Here is a 15766-nt window from a genome sequence, read left to right on the forward strand (position 1 = left end):
ATCCTGGGAACTGCTCACCTAAATTCTTGCCATCCTGGGAACATGCCTGATCAAATGGCTGATGGAGATGTGGTTCTGAAGACCAGCCTAACCAGCCTGGCTGGGGACAATAACGAATGACCATTGTTGATCTAGAGCTCCTGACCGGGTCAGTTAAGGTTGCTGGCCTATCCTGACAAGCAGCTTGCTTTTTCCTTCTGTCTAAACCTGCTTCCACCTCTTCCCTTCTGAGTGTGTTCATTTCAAAGACACTCCCAGATAAACACCCTGGACACTAAATTCTGACTCAGAGGTTTTTTCCCACAGAGGTCAAAACTGGAAATGGCTGGGTGGGGTGACACAAACCTATAATCCCAACTCTGGGGAGGCGGAGGCATGAGAATCTCAAGTTTAAAACCAGCCTGGGCTACACATTGAAACAGAAAACAAAGAACAATAAAATTCCTAGCAAGTATTTTACTGATTGTTTCTTACTAATAAGAAAATTAATCTAGTACAATTATTAGAAATTTATCAAAACCTCATACAATGTAATACAGTGTTCTTGGTTTGTGGGCCAATCCTGGGCTTGAACTCAGGGCCTAAGCATTGTTTCTGAGCCTCTCTGTGCTCAAGGTTAGCACTCTACCACTCAAGCCACAGTGCCATTTCTGGTTTTTGAGTGGTTAATTGAAGATAAAGCGTCTCATGGGAACTTTCCTACCCCAGCTTGGAACCATGATCAGATCTCAGTTCCTCAAATCAGATCAGATCCTCAGATCTCAGCCTCCTAAGTAGCTAAGATTACAGGCCTGAGCCACCAGCGTCCACACACATCCTTTTGGTTTTTTTAAGGTGTTTAATTGGAGCACCAGACTTTCCTACCTAGGCTGGCTTTGAACCATGATCCTCAGATCTCAGCCTCCTAAGTAGCCCCACTCATAATACAGTTTTTTGGTGTTTTTTTTTTTTTTTGGCCAGTCCTGGGCCTTGGACTCAGGGCCTGAGCACTGTCCCTGGCTTCTTTTTGCTCAAGGCTAGCACTCTGCCACTTGAGCCACAGCACCACTTCTGGCCATTTTCTATATATGTGGTGCAGGGGAATTGAACCCAGGGCTTCATGTATACAAGGCAAGCACTCTTGCCACTAGGCCATATCCCCAGCCCTCATAATACAGTTTTGATAGTGAAAAGATCCTGTCCAGAAGGTAAGCTTGCATTCACTGGTCCTGGCTCTGCAGTCTTTTTCAATCCTGAAAATTGTAAGGATTTTCTTGACTGTTTTCAAGATTATACTCCACTTATTTATTGACTGTTCTTCCACTTAGGTTTGTCTGAAGTTCTATGATGATTTGACTTGGGTCATGCATGGTTGGTAGAACCATCAGGAAGTGACCCTGTGTCTCCAGGTGGCTGGTGACCTCAATGATCCCATCAGTGATGTTGGTAATGCTGATCACTGGAGGATGGCCGCATCTGCCAGCATGTCCACTGTAAAGAACCCGCCTTTCCCTTTGTGCCTAAGCAGTGTGTGGAGGAACCCACAGGCTGTGTAAATAGCCCACTCCTTACCACACTGACAATTCATTTATCTAGTTACCTGTTTATTCCTATCTGAACTGGCTAAGGGATTCCTATTTTATTCAGTGAGTTATAATTCCACTCTTGTCATGGTTTAGATGGGCAAATGGTTCCAGACGTGGCCAGTGGGAGCCCTTTCTGACAGACCTTCACTAGTGCTTTTGTTCTTCACTCATACACAAGATCTTCTAGGTTTATTTAGCACCTTCCATGCTCTGGCTTTGGAATCAACTATTTTCCCAGGAGCTATGGCTGAATAGACTTGGGGAAACAAAGATCTGAGAATTCTGTGTTCTTTGCTATTGGGATGTTACAATTCCTAGAGCCCTTTTGGTGGATAGAACTGGAGGATGCATGAAACAGATATATGAAATATATGTGTGCATGTATATGGATATGCATTGATATATACAAATCCACATATGAGTATTTACACTTAGATTTATATTAATTTCTTTTAGCAATACAGAAATGTCAACTCAGAGCCTCTTGCTTTCTTGGCTAGTGTCCTACTAATTGAGCCACACTGAAAACCCTGTTTTCTGCTGGTTAGCTTGGAGATAAAGTCTAATAAACTTTCCTGCCTGGACTGGCCTCAGACTGCAATGTTCAAGCTCTCTGTCTCCTGAGCTACTCAGCTTCTGAGTAGTTATTTGTATCTACGTGTATATCCATCTATATATATTCAAAATCATGAGTTCACACTGATACCTCCAACTAGTTTTTCTAGTTTTTTTCCTTTTCTATGTTTATAACTACTAAGAAACCCATAACCCACTACCCTTGACTTACTGAGTCAATCATTCTGTTTGTAAACAATCTCCCGTGACTGCCGGTGATGTTGTAAAGTATATATATATATATATATATATATATATATATATATCCTTTGCCCGTGGTTCCTGACATAGAAATCCAGAAACTCTCATGATTTCCTGAGTAACTGGGGTGGTAGGAGGAGCTTTTGTTCTACTATTTGGTCATTGACCCTGGTTCCTCAATCAGAGCTCCTAAGACATTTGTAATTTCCTGAGTTATAGTAGCATCTGACCCAGAGCTGCTAAATCCCTTGGAATTTCCTGTGACAAGAGCATCTTTTGTTCTAAGGGGGGGAACCCTCGATGAGCTCCTGGGCAGCCTCAGGATGGGAGCTGGTTGCCAGGGGAACCAGCTGGACTGGAGGGGCCGGGAGGAGCTGAAGGTTGAATTGAATTGGTCAACACTAGCCAGTGATGCAATCCATCATGTTTGCCTCATGAAGCCTCCATGAACGTCTCAAGGATGAGATCTGCAGAGATTGCAGATGGCTGACCACAGGGGCAGAGGGCACTGAAGCGCCTTCTCCCGGCCCTCCTGTGGCTGTCATCTGTAGCTTTGGTAACAGCCTCCAGAGTCGATGGGAAAAACCTCAGTGCATGGTTTTCCTAAGCAGGTGAGCTGCCCTACCGAACTAATGACACCAACAGGAGCTCATGGGAAGCAGGATTTCTAGCCTGTGAGTCACAAGTACAGTTTTTAACCACCTGGGTCTTGTGACCAGCATGTGAAGTGGGGGGGGGGGGGCGGCGGGGAGGGAAGTCTTGTGAGACTGAGAACCTCAATCCATGGGATTCGTCCCTCTGTTCAGGTGGACAAGGGCCAGATGCATTACAGGACTTCAGGCCACACAATCTGGTGTCCCAGTGTTGAGGGAAGTGACAGAGTAGAGAAAGAAAGACACTGTTTTTTTTTCCTCCTCTGCACTGGGCTTCTGCTTTGCCCTGATGCTACCTTCTTCATCCCGCACGGGCTCTGAAGTGCTGAGCTATAGTCCCTGCACACTTGCTCTCCTCAGCCAGCTTGACCAATGCACCCAGGCCAAGCTCCTCTCGGCCTTCTCCCTACCCTGGGGACACCTATGCTGCTTGCCTTGGGGTCCCTCTCCTGGAACCAGGCTGCCTCAGAATACCCCATCAGTGCCCCTTCTTTTGAGGATCTGTGCTCATTCTAGCCAGGCTGTCCTCCTCGTCCCTCTTGGGGAAAGTAGTCCTTCTTGTCCCTCCTGGGACTCTGCTCCTGTAGCACATTGCTGATCTGCTACCTAGAGCACCATGGCTTCCTGACCTCAACCTGGCTCAGCCCCTACCTACATTGGTCTGTTTTCCATTGATGTGATACAATAGCTGAGGTTGGGTACTTAATAAAGAAAATAGATTTAAATGCTTACCATTTTGGAGGCTCAAAGTCCAGGATCTGATGGCCCTGGTGATTCTGATAAGGACCCTGTTGGCTATGTGGCACAATAGTAGATCCCACGGTGGCCAAGATACAACATGGAAAGACAGGATGCCAGGTAGCAGAGAGGGGCCAGTGTGGCCCTTTTATAACAACTCACTTGGTTGAGAACAATTAACACTAATCCCTTCCCAGGGCAGTACCCAGGATGATTTAATTACCTTGCTGTAAGCCCCACCTCTTAAAGGTTCCCCTACCCTCAACATCACCTCACTGAGAACTTCCAACACACACCAACTATTGGCAGATATACCCAAACCATATCCAAACCATGACAGCCCCACATGATGACTTTCAATGAATCTGTGCAGGGAGGAGAGGGAAAAGAAAGGGAATGTAAAGGAAGAAATGACAATCTACCCTTTAAAAGATGATCTTTTTAAACTGAACTGCTAGTGCAAACATGTAATCCCAGTATTTGGAAGGCTGAGGCAGAAGGGTCTTGAGTTCAAAGCAAGCCTGGTCTACTTAGTAAGACTGTCTTAAAAAAAATCAGTTCTAGTAGGAACATTATTTTGGGATTCACTCCTATTTTGTTTTTCGATTTGACTAATTTTTGTCATCATGTCTGTAAAAGTTCTATTTGCCACAAGATTCAAAGCTGCCTGATGAGTCCATTCTCTTTCTCTTTTTTTGTTGGTTATGGGGCCTGAACTCAGGCTGTCCCTGAGCCTCTTTGTGCTCAAGGCTAGCTCTCTACCGCTCTCTCTTTTCTTTTTTGCTAGTGCCAGGGCTTGAACTCAGGGCCCTGTGGTTGCTCAGCTGGTGCTTTTACCACTTGAGCCATGCCTCCGGCCCAGCTCTTTGCTGTCAGCCCATTCTTTATGCTGGCCACCATCCACTAGAACCTTGCTGGCTCAGACAGCACAGTATCAGATAGGTTGTTAAAGTGAAGGCTCCCCATTTCTACTGTTCCTGTTGGTTGGGTTTTCAGCATGATACAAGCATGCATTCTGGGGAAAAGGCTATTTTACGTATCCATTCCCCACTTCATTTCCCTTTCCTTTTTCCTATCACTTTTTTTTTTGGGGGGGGGATTTAATCTTAGGATCTGTGATTGTTAGGTAAGTGATCTATCACTTGGGCTACATTTGTTATTTTTTGTTTGTTGTTCTTTCAGAGAGATTCTTGATTTTTGCCCAGGGCTGGCCTTAGACCATGATCCTTCTTTCGATGGTTCTTGTGTATCTGGGATTATAGGCCTGAGCTCACATCAGAAATTGTGTTTCAATGAAATCTCAGTTGCCTCTAACTTTCTGGTAGATTTTTTTCCCCCATAGGAAAATACTTACCACAGGTACCTTTACTCACATTTATGCTGATTCTTTTTTTTTTTTTTGCCAGTTCTGGGCCTTGAACTTAGGGCCTGAGCACTGTCCCTGGCTTCCTTTTGCTCAAGGTTAGCACTCTGTCACTTGAGCCACAGCGCCACTTCTGGCCTTTTCTATATATGTGGTGCTGAGGAATCGAACCTAGGGCTTCATGAATATGAGGCAAGCACTCTTGCCACTAGGCCATATTCCCAGCCCCTTATGCTGATTCTTCTACAGGGGCCATCCTCCCACCATGTCTCTGAAGGTCAAAGCCTTACTATCATGCCCCATGCTGCTTCCCCTAAAGCTTTTGCCAATCTCCCTAATGCTCTCTGACTTTGTATGGACCTGTGCCTGTCCCTTTTAAGCTTTAGCTGGCTTCAAACGCTCAACCCTCCTGCCTCAGCTGCCTGAGTGACGAGATGACAAGTATGAACTACCACACTCTGCTTTTTATCTGTTTTCTATTCTAAGAAGCTAGTTCTCTAGTGATGGCAACCATTTCTTTCTTCTCTCTTTACTTCCTGGAGGCCTTGTACATAGCAGAGGTTCTCCATGGGTCTACTGAATTGAAACAGCATCAAGTTTATATACTTCTTACTGATTTTTCTTCATGTGGTACATGCTTCCAAACCAATCATTGAACTTCTAGCAGTCTTTTCTGGATTGAGACCTAAATTCTGTACCTCATAGAAAGAAAGATTTTTTTTTTTCATCTAAAGGACAAGAAAGTCAACGTGTTTATCTGCAGGAAGTTATGTTTATATACCAAGAGATAAACCCTATTCTCAATGCAAATTCCTATTTGCCTGTGGAGCTCCATATTTTTATCTTGTCCAAATGGCACACATGCAAGACTCTGAACTTTTAAAGTTATGGAATATTGACATTTTTCCTTTTTTCCTAGAAGAGATACATTACTTTGCATATTGCATAAAATCATATTTTTCAACCGCAGAGACCTGGCTCCAATAGAAATTACGTAACTCTAGTAGGAGACTGACTTGTTTCTTTTGTGCTGGTCTCAGCCTGGATTCTCATAATCTGTTCCAAAGTAGGGCATTATGGAAAATCTAGGCCGCTTTGTCATGTTTTATCTCTATTTAACTCCTTAGTGCAAGGTTGTAAACTCCCCAAGCCAGAGGTTTCTTCTAACTTTTTGTTTATTTGTTTTGTTTTTGTTGCCAGTCCTGGGGCTTGAGCTCAGGGCCGAGTACTGTCCCTGGCTTCTTTTTGTTCAAGGCTAGCACTCTACCACTTGAGCCACAGCGCCACTTCTGGCTTTTCTATATAAGTGGTGCTAAGGAATCGAACCCAGGGTTTCATGTATACAAGGTGAGCACTTTACCACTAGGCCATATCCCCAGCCCCTCTTCTAACTTTTTTGTACCTTTCTCACCATTCTTGGGTAGTAATGCTGTGTGGAGATACAGTCTCACCAGATAAGCCTTTGAGTGCTTCATTTCTCTAGACTGTCACTACTAACCTTGCTGTATGGAGCATCCAAAAATATGGACATCTTAGTGTTTTCCTCATGCTTGACTGCAGACCTAGGCTTCTATTTGTCCCTAATGGGCTGATAGACATTGGCAATTTAGAGAATTTTAATCTCTTTACATATCATGCCTTGAAAATGGAAGAAGTGATTAGAGAAGGAAGGGAACTATGCAGTGGCTTTCCTGTGTCCTAATAGAAACTTTTCCTGGCAAGTATCTCTGGTAGGCTGAATTACGGCCTCTAAAAGATATCCCTATCCTAACCCTTGCAATCGATATATGTTACCCTATATGGCAAAATCACATATATGCATATGTGGTTAAATCAGGGATTTTGAGATGAGACAATTTTAACTAGATTATTTGATTGGCCACATATGCAGTTGGATTACAGGAAGAAGGCAAAGAGAGATTTGATACACAGTGCTTAGTGCTGGCCTTGGATTTTTATTTTATTTTTTCCAGTCCTGGGGCTAACTCAGGGTCTGGCACTGATCCTGAGCTTCTTTTGCTCAAGGATAGAGCTCTATCATTTGAGCCCCAGCTCTACTTGTGATTTTTTTTGTAATTCATTGGAGATAAGAGTCTCACAGACTTTCTTGCCTGGGCTGGCTTTAAACCACAATTCTCAGATCTCAGTCTCCTAATGGCCCTGGATTTAAAAAAATTCTTCTGCCTGAATAGCTGGGATTTTAGAATTTGGTATATCCTCAAACTCAGCAAGGCTTTAAGAAAATCCAGAAACTCAAAAATTACAAGGTAAAATTCTCTTACAATCCCACTACGCTCAGAGAAAAGCACTGCTAATAATTTAAAATATATTCTTCCAGGGTTTTTTTTTCTGTATATACAGTAATGTTTATATTGTTACAGAAATGAGAGCATGCTGTAAATGCTTTTGCAACCTTTCATTAAATACATTTGAACAAGATGAAAAAGGAAAAGTCACATTTTAAGACTGATTAATCCTTTTGGCAATGTGCACCTAGATCTCCTTAGCCCATTCTAATTACATTACAGACTGAGAAGAAATGACAAACAGGGAAGTAACCTGAGTAAAAATTAGGGTAGGTGTAGCTTGGCAGTAGATGATTTGCCTAGCATGTGTAAGGTCCTGATTTCAATTCCCTAGCATCACACACACAAAAATTACTTCACTAAAGAAAAATAATTAAAAATTAGTATGTTAGAAGAAGGCAAAGAAAGAGGTGACAATGTCCAAAAAGAATTACACACATTACCTGACTTATGAAATGGCAACCCCCTTATACAACAGCTTAATAATAACAACAAAATTATATTTTAAAAAATTAGTATGAACTACAAAAGAAGCAGATAAAGTCAGGAGTTGGCTTAACTTAAATTTTCATACTTACAAAATGGACTGACTAACCCTGCCTGTCATTTCCTTGATGAGTAAGGAAACAAATTGCTGTAAAGGAAATAAAACCATCAGTGGGAAACTTCAGGGGAATTTCCCATTTTTATGGAACAAAAAAAAGTTTTTCTAAAAATACAGCAGGTGCTTTATTTCAAGATATATTATTTACCCAGGCACAGAGACTGCATAACTATTTCCCAGCTACTTCACAGGATGAACAGAGGATCAGTTGAGCTCAGGGGCTCACCCTGGACTACACAGCAAGATCTCCTCTGAAAAAAACAGAAAATCAGGGGCCGGGAATATGGCCTAGTGGTAAAGTGCTCGCCTCGTATACATGAAGCCCTGGGTTCGATTCCTCAGCACCACATATATAGAAAATGGCCAGAAGTGGCACTGTGGCTCAAGTGGCAGAGTGCTAGCCTTGAGCAAAAAGAGGCCAGGGGCAGTGCTCAGTCCCTGAGTTCAAGGCCCAGGACTGGAAACAAAAACAAAACAAAACAAAAAAGAAAATCAGGACTAGAGGCGTGGCTCAAGTAGTGGAGTCCTACCTACCTAGCAAGTGAAAGGTCCTGAGTTAAAACTCCATACTATTAAAAAAAATCATAGCTATGTTAAATCACAGTGCCCTATAGAAGAAAAAATATATAACCACTAGTGATTGTTAGTCTTAACAGTACTGCTTTGCTGGTGGTTGTTTTTGAGATGGAGTCTCTATGTAGCCCAGGCTGACTTTGAAGTCTCCATCCTCTTGTTTCCTAATCCAGAGTGCTGATATTACAGGCATCCACCACCAAGCCCATGGTTTTGTTCTTTGCTATTGGGAAACACAAAGCAAATGGATGAGCATTATAGAAAGGTAGTGTTTCCCAACCTCTCCTTCATACTTCCACACTCCACACACAATAATCTCTTGTTTAGGAACCTTTGGTAAGGGTGGGCTGAGCAACCTTGCAGGAGTACCTGGCTTTGCAGGTGACTGACAGCTCTTCAGTGTCAACCATCACCATCTTGTGGCCTTCTGCCATATTACCGTTTGGGATTTTAATCCCGCAGTGCTTGTTTGTGATGGCAGCCGACCATACAGCCTGTCTCCTCCCGTGATCCAATACGGGTACCACCTGCAGGGAGTAGGGTAGGAGTTAGTGGGAGATGAGGGTGAGTGGTAAGTGGGGTGGGGGTGAGGTGCCCCGTCCTTCTACATTTTCGGGATTCTCACATGATTCTAAAACAACCAGTTAAAGAAATCCAGCCAAGAGACTTCACCAGAGTAGTTTGGTCTTTGAGGGCAATCGATTTTTATTTGCACATAGACATTATGCATAACATATTATTGCACACACATATTGCACATATATGTACACACACATATATGAAGGGGGAGTGTGCAAATTTTTCCCTCTTTTCCTCTCTCTCTGGTTATACTGCTGGGGGAAGTTTTGTGTCCATGTTCACCCACCAATTTTAGTATACGCCTTAAGCTTTTTCTTTCCCCTCCAGTCTCCCACTCTCCCTTTGTGCCTTTGAGCCATCTCCTCTCCTCTCTTTCCTTCCCATTTTCTTTGGTATTCTGGGGGGTGGGGGGGCAAGATCACTTTTCTCCCACAAGGCCAACTTCAAGCCCCTCCTTCCTTTGTTCCTTCTAAGCCTTCCCCTGGGGGCGTGGCCGGGAGGGGCGTGGCCGGGGCGGGGCTCCGGCCCGGCTCTTCTCGCGGGTATTGGGTGCTCTGACCTCATCTCACCGAGGTTGTTTAAGGACACAGCTCTTGGGTAAACCCTTGAGCTTCAGGAAGTAACCTAAATACCGCCGGTGCCGGGAAGCCTGCTTCCTGACCCAGCTCTGCGTTCAAGACCAGAGCGGTGCAAAGGCCATCCTTGGCTCCTGCCCCAAGATATGCTTCCTGATTTGTGAGATTTCTTTTGTTTTTATTATTATTATTTTTTAAAAATACATTTTCAGGTTAGCTTATCCAAACTCTCACTTGCACAGGGCACGATTATTTACCAGTGCTTTCGCGGTGACACTTGAATCCCCTAAGAAGCAGGTTTCATGATGGTGGTCAGAGGAGAAAGGCATAGGAAAGGGTTGCCACCACCCCTATTTTAATTATGAAGGTCTGTCTTCTGCTTTTTGTTTGGAGACACCCTGAAAACGCTTTCAGGAGGCAGTCAACTTTGCTTTCAAATAGCTTTTATAATTCCAACTCCCTAACTGCTCACACTTACACACACACACGAGAATTATTCCAGGAAATGAGCGTGACTCCCAGTTCCTACAGTATTAAGCCTCTCCCATGATGGATTGTGAAAATAACGAGGGCTTTCATGGGTTCTCCAACCCCCACAGACCTCATTCCTCAGACCCCGAAGCCCTCTACCTCCAGAGAATGCTAGTGCCAAGCTAATAAGAAAAACATTATTATGTAACTGTACCCCCTCAGTACATCACCCTGTCAATAAAATTTAATTAAAAAAAAAAAAGAAAGACTGCCAGAAAGGTTGTGCTACCTAAGGGTTTTTTTCTCCCTGTTTATTTGAATACATACTCATTGCAGAAAAATCTTAAAAAAAAAAAAAACCCACACAGAACTAAATAAAAGGAGCTACTTAAGCACTACTGACATTTCATATCTTTTTTTAGAACTTCCAAATTTAAATTTGAGATACAGTTAACTTGGTATAAAAACTCAGGCATAAAAGGTAATTAGTGGAAAGGGATTTGCCCTCCATGCTCACGTGTGCTTGCACACGCGTGTGCAAACACACTCATTAAACACAGGGCCTTGAGTAAGTGCTCTACCAGTGAACCACACCTCCAGCCCCCCCCTTTTTTTTTGCCAGTCCTGGGGGTTGAACTCAAGGCCTGAGCACTGTCCCTGGCTTCTTTTTGCTCAAGGCTAGCACTCTGACATTTGAGCCACAGCGCCACTTCTGGCCATTTTCTGTATATGTGGTGCTGGGGAATTGAACCCAGGGCCTCATGTATACGAGGCAAGCACTCTACCACTATGCTATATTCCCAGCCCACCTCCAGCCCTTTTTGCCTTACTCTGTCGATAGGGTTCACTGCTTTTTTGCCTGGGCTAGCTAGCCCTGGACTACCATTCTACCTCTGCCCCTTGCATAGCTAGAATTAAAGATGTGTACCACCAGGTATGGCTTATCCTTTGAGAGAGTATTCACTTTTTTTTAAACCTGGACTGGTCACACACCTAGCCCTTAACATATTTTATTTATTTATTTTGGCCAGTCCTGGGCTTGGACTCAGGGCCTGAGCACTGTCCCTGGCTTCTTGCTCAAGGCTAGCACTCTGCCACTTGAGCCACAGCGCCACTTCTGGCTTTTTTCTATATATGTGGTGCTGGGGAATTGAACCCAGGGCCTCATGTATATGAGGCAAGCACTCTTGCCACTAGGCCATATCCCCAGCCCTTAAACATATTTTAATAGTAACTTTAAATATATATTACATACTTGTGTGCACACACACACACATGCTGGTCAAAACATAAAAAACAATTAAAATTATAGTTGTGGGGCTTGGAATATGGCCTAGTGGCAAGAGTGCTTGCCTCACATACATGAAGCCCTGGGTTCAATTCCTCAGCATCACATATATAGAAAAAGCAAGAAGTGGCTTTATGACAAAGCACATTAGCTATATGACTTAGGATTGAGCCATTACCTTTTCTGTATTTCCTTCAAGTTTTTTGTTGTTGCTGTTGTTTTTTTTTTGCCAGTCTTGGGCCTCCAACTCTGGGCCTGGGTGCTGTCTCTAAGCTCCTTTTGCACTCTGCCACTTGAGCTACAGCACCACTTCTAGCTTTTTCTGTGATTAGAGATAGAGTCTCATGGACTTTTCTGCCCTGGTTGGCTTCAAATCTGCCCTGGCTGGCTTTGAATGGCGATCCTGAGATCTCAGCCCCGAGTAGTGAAGATTACAAGTGTGAGCCACTAGTGCCTGGCTTCCTTCAAGCTTTTAACATGTTTTTTTAAAAAAAAAAGTAGAATCTGATCTTATAGGGTTGCTGTGGAAACTGAGTAAATTAAATCAAATCCACATCCTATTAACCAAGTTCTGAAATCCAAATGGAAAGTTCTTTTAAACTCATTTGGAGGCAACCTAAACCGTTACAACTGTACAACTGTTTTGAAGTTTTGTTTATCCCTTTTGGTTTGAAATTCTCGTCCATTTTACCATAGATACTTTACCTTGACAATAAGACTCTGCTCAAACACTCCCAGGTGTGGTAAAGAACATAGTTTAGGCAAGTCGGGTGTGTGGGTCTTGTACCTGTAATCCTAGCTACTGTGGAGGCAGAGATTGGAGAGGTCTCACTTTGTTCTTCAGTAATGTCTTTGATGAACAACGTTCTTTAAGAAAGTTCAGTATCAGACTTACCTTTCTTCCCTCCTCCCTTCTCTTTTCTTCTCTTTTCTTCTATTCCCCCCCTTTTTCTAGTGTCAATGCTCAGCTCATTTATATGTATTTTAAAAAATTTATTGTAAAGGTGATGAACCAGAGTAACAGTTACATAAGTAAGGTAATGAGCACGTTTCATTTTAAACAGTTACCGCCTCCCTCATTTTCTCCCGCTATGCTCGACTGATTAAGACAGAGGTCTCACCAACTTCTGCTCTGGTTGGCCTCAAACCTCATTTTTGCCTCCTTGAGTAGCTAGGATTACAGGTCTGAGCACTAGTGTCCAGTGAAAATGGTGGTGTTTTAAGGCTCCAAACTTCAATTACACCTTGGGTGTAACCTCAGGCAAGAAATACTGGGAAATGATTGTAATTGACTTAGCTGAAATTCAGTCATATGTATGAAATCTTCCAGGAAGGATGTGATGAATGGAAGAGCAATGGTCAGCATGCCAAACCAACATCCTATCAGAGACACATTGTTTTATACTCTTCATAGAGGAAAAGTATTCATTCTGCTAGTGACAGAGTATAGTGGCCTATACTGTATACAGGCCTTTCTATAGAGTTATTAGTTAGCACTTGTAGGCAAGTATCTACCACTGAGCTATATCCCAGTCCCTAAATAATGGCCATTTTCTTTCTTCCTTTTTTGTTTTTTTTGCCAGAAGCACTTGAGCCACAGTGCCCAATTCTGGCTTTTTCTGTGTATGTTGTGATGAGTTGTTGAACCCAAGGCTTCAAGCATGCTAGGCGAGCATTCTTGCCACTAGGCCATATTCCCAGCTGGACCATTTTCTTTAAGACATCTTGCTATGTAGCCTAGGCTACTCTGAATCAAGATTCTCTACCCTCAGCCTCCTGAGTGCTGGTATTATTTGGAAGCATATATAAACATGACTGGCCAAAATTAGTGTGTGTATGAGTGTGTGTGTGTGTGCATGTGAAGTCATTTTACCATTTAAACTACATTTCTACTTTCAGCTTTTGGCTGGTAAATTGGGGATAAAAGCCTCAGATTTGTCTGCCCCATCTGGCTTTGAACTGCAATCCTCAGCTCAGTCTCTTGAGTAGCTAGGATTACAGGCATGAACCACCAGCGCTTGGTAGCTTTATTCCTTAGTAAGATAAAATTTGATTTTCCAGTAAATGTCGCTACAGTGTATATTAGGAAGTCAGATGGTAATAGAATTTTCATGAAGAGTCAGTACTTAGTAAACCCCCTTCCTTTCAGCAGCTTAAAGAAATAAAGTGATTCCCCAAGGTGTCTTGGGGAAAACTTAATTAAATCTTATTTTCAAAACAGTAATTTTTAGCTGAGTGCTGGTGGTTTGTGCCTAGCTACTCAGGGGGCTGAGATCTGAGGATCACCATTCAAAGTCAGTTCAGGCAGGAAAGTCTATGAGACTCTTAACTCCAGTCAATCATCATGAAGCTGGAAATGGAGCTTGGTTCAATTGGTAGAGTGTTAGCTAGCCTTGAGCAAAAAAGCCCAGGGACTTTGTCTAGGTCTTGAGCTCAAACCTCAGAACTGGCAAATGCATGCACGTGTGCACACGTATGCACACACACACACTATCTATATATATGCATATGTATACATAAGAAAATAATTTTAGTAGTAAATGAAAGAATGTGAAACATTTCACTTTTTTTTTTTTTTTTTTGGCCAGTCCTGGGCCTTGGACTCAGGGCCTGAGCACTGTCCCTAGCTTCCTTTTGCTCAAGGCTAGCACTCTGCCACTTGAGCCACAGCGCCCCTTCCGGCCGTTTTCTGTATATGTGGTGCTGGGGAATCGAACCCAGGGCCTCATGTATATGAGGCAGGCTCTCTTGCCACTAGGCCATATCCCCAGCCCCAACATTTCACTTTTTATATAAAGTATATATATATATATATATATATATATACACACACACATATATATATATAATGTTAGGATACAAACTCTAGGTTTTAGAAACACTGATGCTGAACTGGTTAATAAGCTCCTTTTAGGGGATCTAAGAGAGCCTTCCTTCTCCAACTGCATATGTTTGTGTGGAGCCGGATGTTTTCCCTGTGCCAAAGCCAAAACTTGCCCTCAGACCGAATGTAGGAGGTATGAAAATTGAGCCTTTTCCTTCCTGTCCCTCGTTTCTCCCTTTTGTCTCTTCTCTAGTTTTTTTTTCCCCCCTTTCTTTCTTTCTTTCATACAGTTACTGGGTCTCTTACTCTTCCTTATCGTTTTTGCTGAAGGCGGCAGCTCTACCATTTGAGCACCTCTTCAAGCCTAGCTTTTTATTGTCTATTTTGGAGATGGAATCTTGTAGATGTTTCTGCCTGGGCTGGGTTCCTCAGCTTCCTAAATAGCTAGGATTATAGGTGTGACCACCAGTACCCAGCTTGCTCCAGTTGTTTTTGAGACATAGTCTTACTATGTTACTGTAGCCCTCCCTGGTTAGCCTAGAACTCATGAACCTCCTGCCCCAACCTCCTGAGTGAGGCATGCACCACCATAGCCGACTCAGCTGTCTTCTCTTCCGCTTGAATTAAAGACATTTTCAAAACGGTAAACCATCTGGATGAGGATGATATAGGCTGATAATCCTAGCTGATCAGGAAGCTGTGACCTGGAGGAAATTGGTTTGAAGCCAGCCAGGGCAGAAAAGTCACTAAGATTCCATCTCCAAAATAACCAATAAAAATCTGGGCTGGAGGGGTGACTCAAAGAGTAGAGCTCCGAATTCAAGCCCCAGTCTCACGACACACAAAAACCGTTTAAAACGACTCTGCCTTTGATAAAATCTTCTTGCTTTAGAAGGGGAAACAATATTTCAAGTGAAAAGGCTACTTGTTAATATCTTATTATTATAAAGTCAAAATTTAAAACATTACCTTAGCAGGGCCACTGAGATCTGAAGATCACTGAAGCCCACCCCAGACAGGAAAGACTCTGTGAGACTATTTTTTTTTTTTTTTTTTGGCCAGTCCTGGGGCTTGAACTCAGGACCTGGGCACTGTCCCTGAGCTTTTTTGTTCCCAGGCTGTCTGTGGTGCTGAAGAATCAACCCCAGGGCTATGTGCACGCTAGGCAAGCGCTCAACCACCAATTCACCTTCCCCGTACCCTGAGACTTGGTATCTCCGAGTAACTACCCCAAAGCTGTAAAAGTGGGGCCCGTGGCTCAAACGGTAGAGTGCTAGCCATGAGCAAACAAAAGCGCAGGGCCGGCGTTCAAGCCCCACGACTGACAAGAAATAAATACCAAAGCCCCCAAACACCTCAAAAGGTCTCTCCGAAGTCTTCAGGAACTTTTCAGAAGTTCTGGGACCCCAGT

This window comes from Perognathus longimembris, chromosome 23, assembly GCF_023159225.1.
Source record: "Perognathus longimembris pacificus isolate PPM17 chromosome 23, ASM2315922v1, whole genome shotgun sequence".
In the NCBI taxonomy this organism is placed as follows: Eukaryota; Metazoa; Chordata; class Mammalia; order Rodentia; family Heteromyidae; genus Perognathus; species Perognathus longimembris.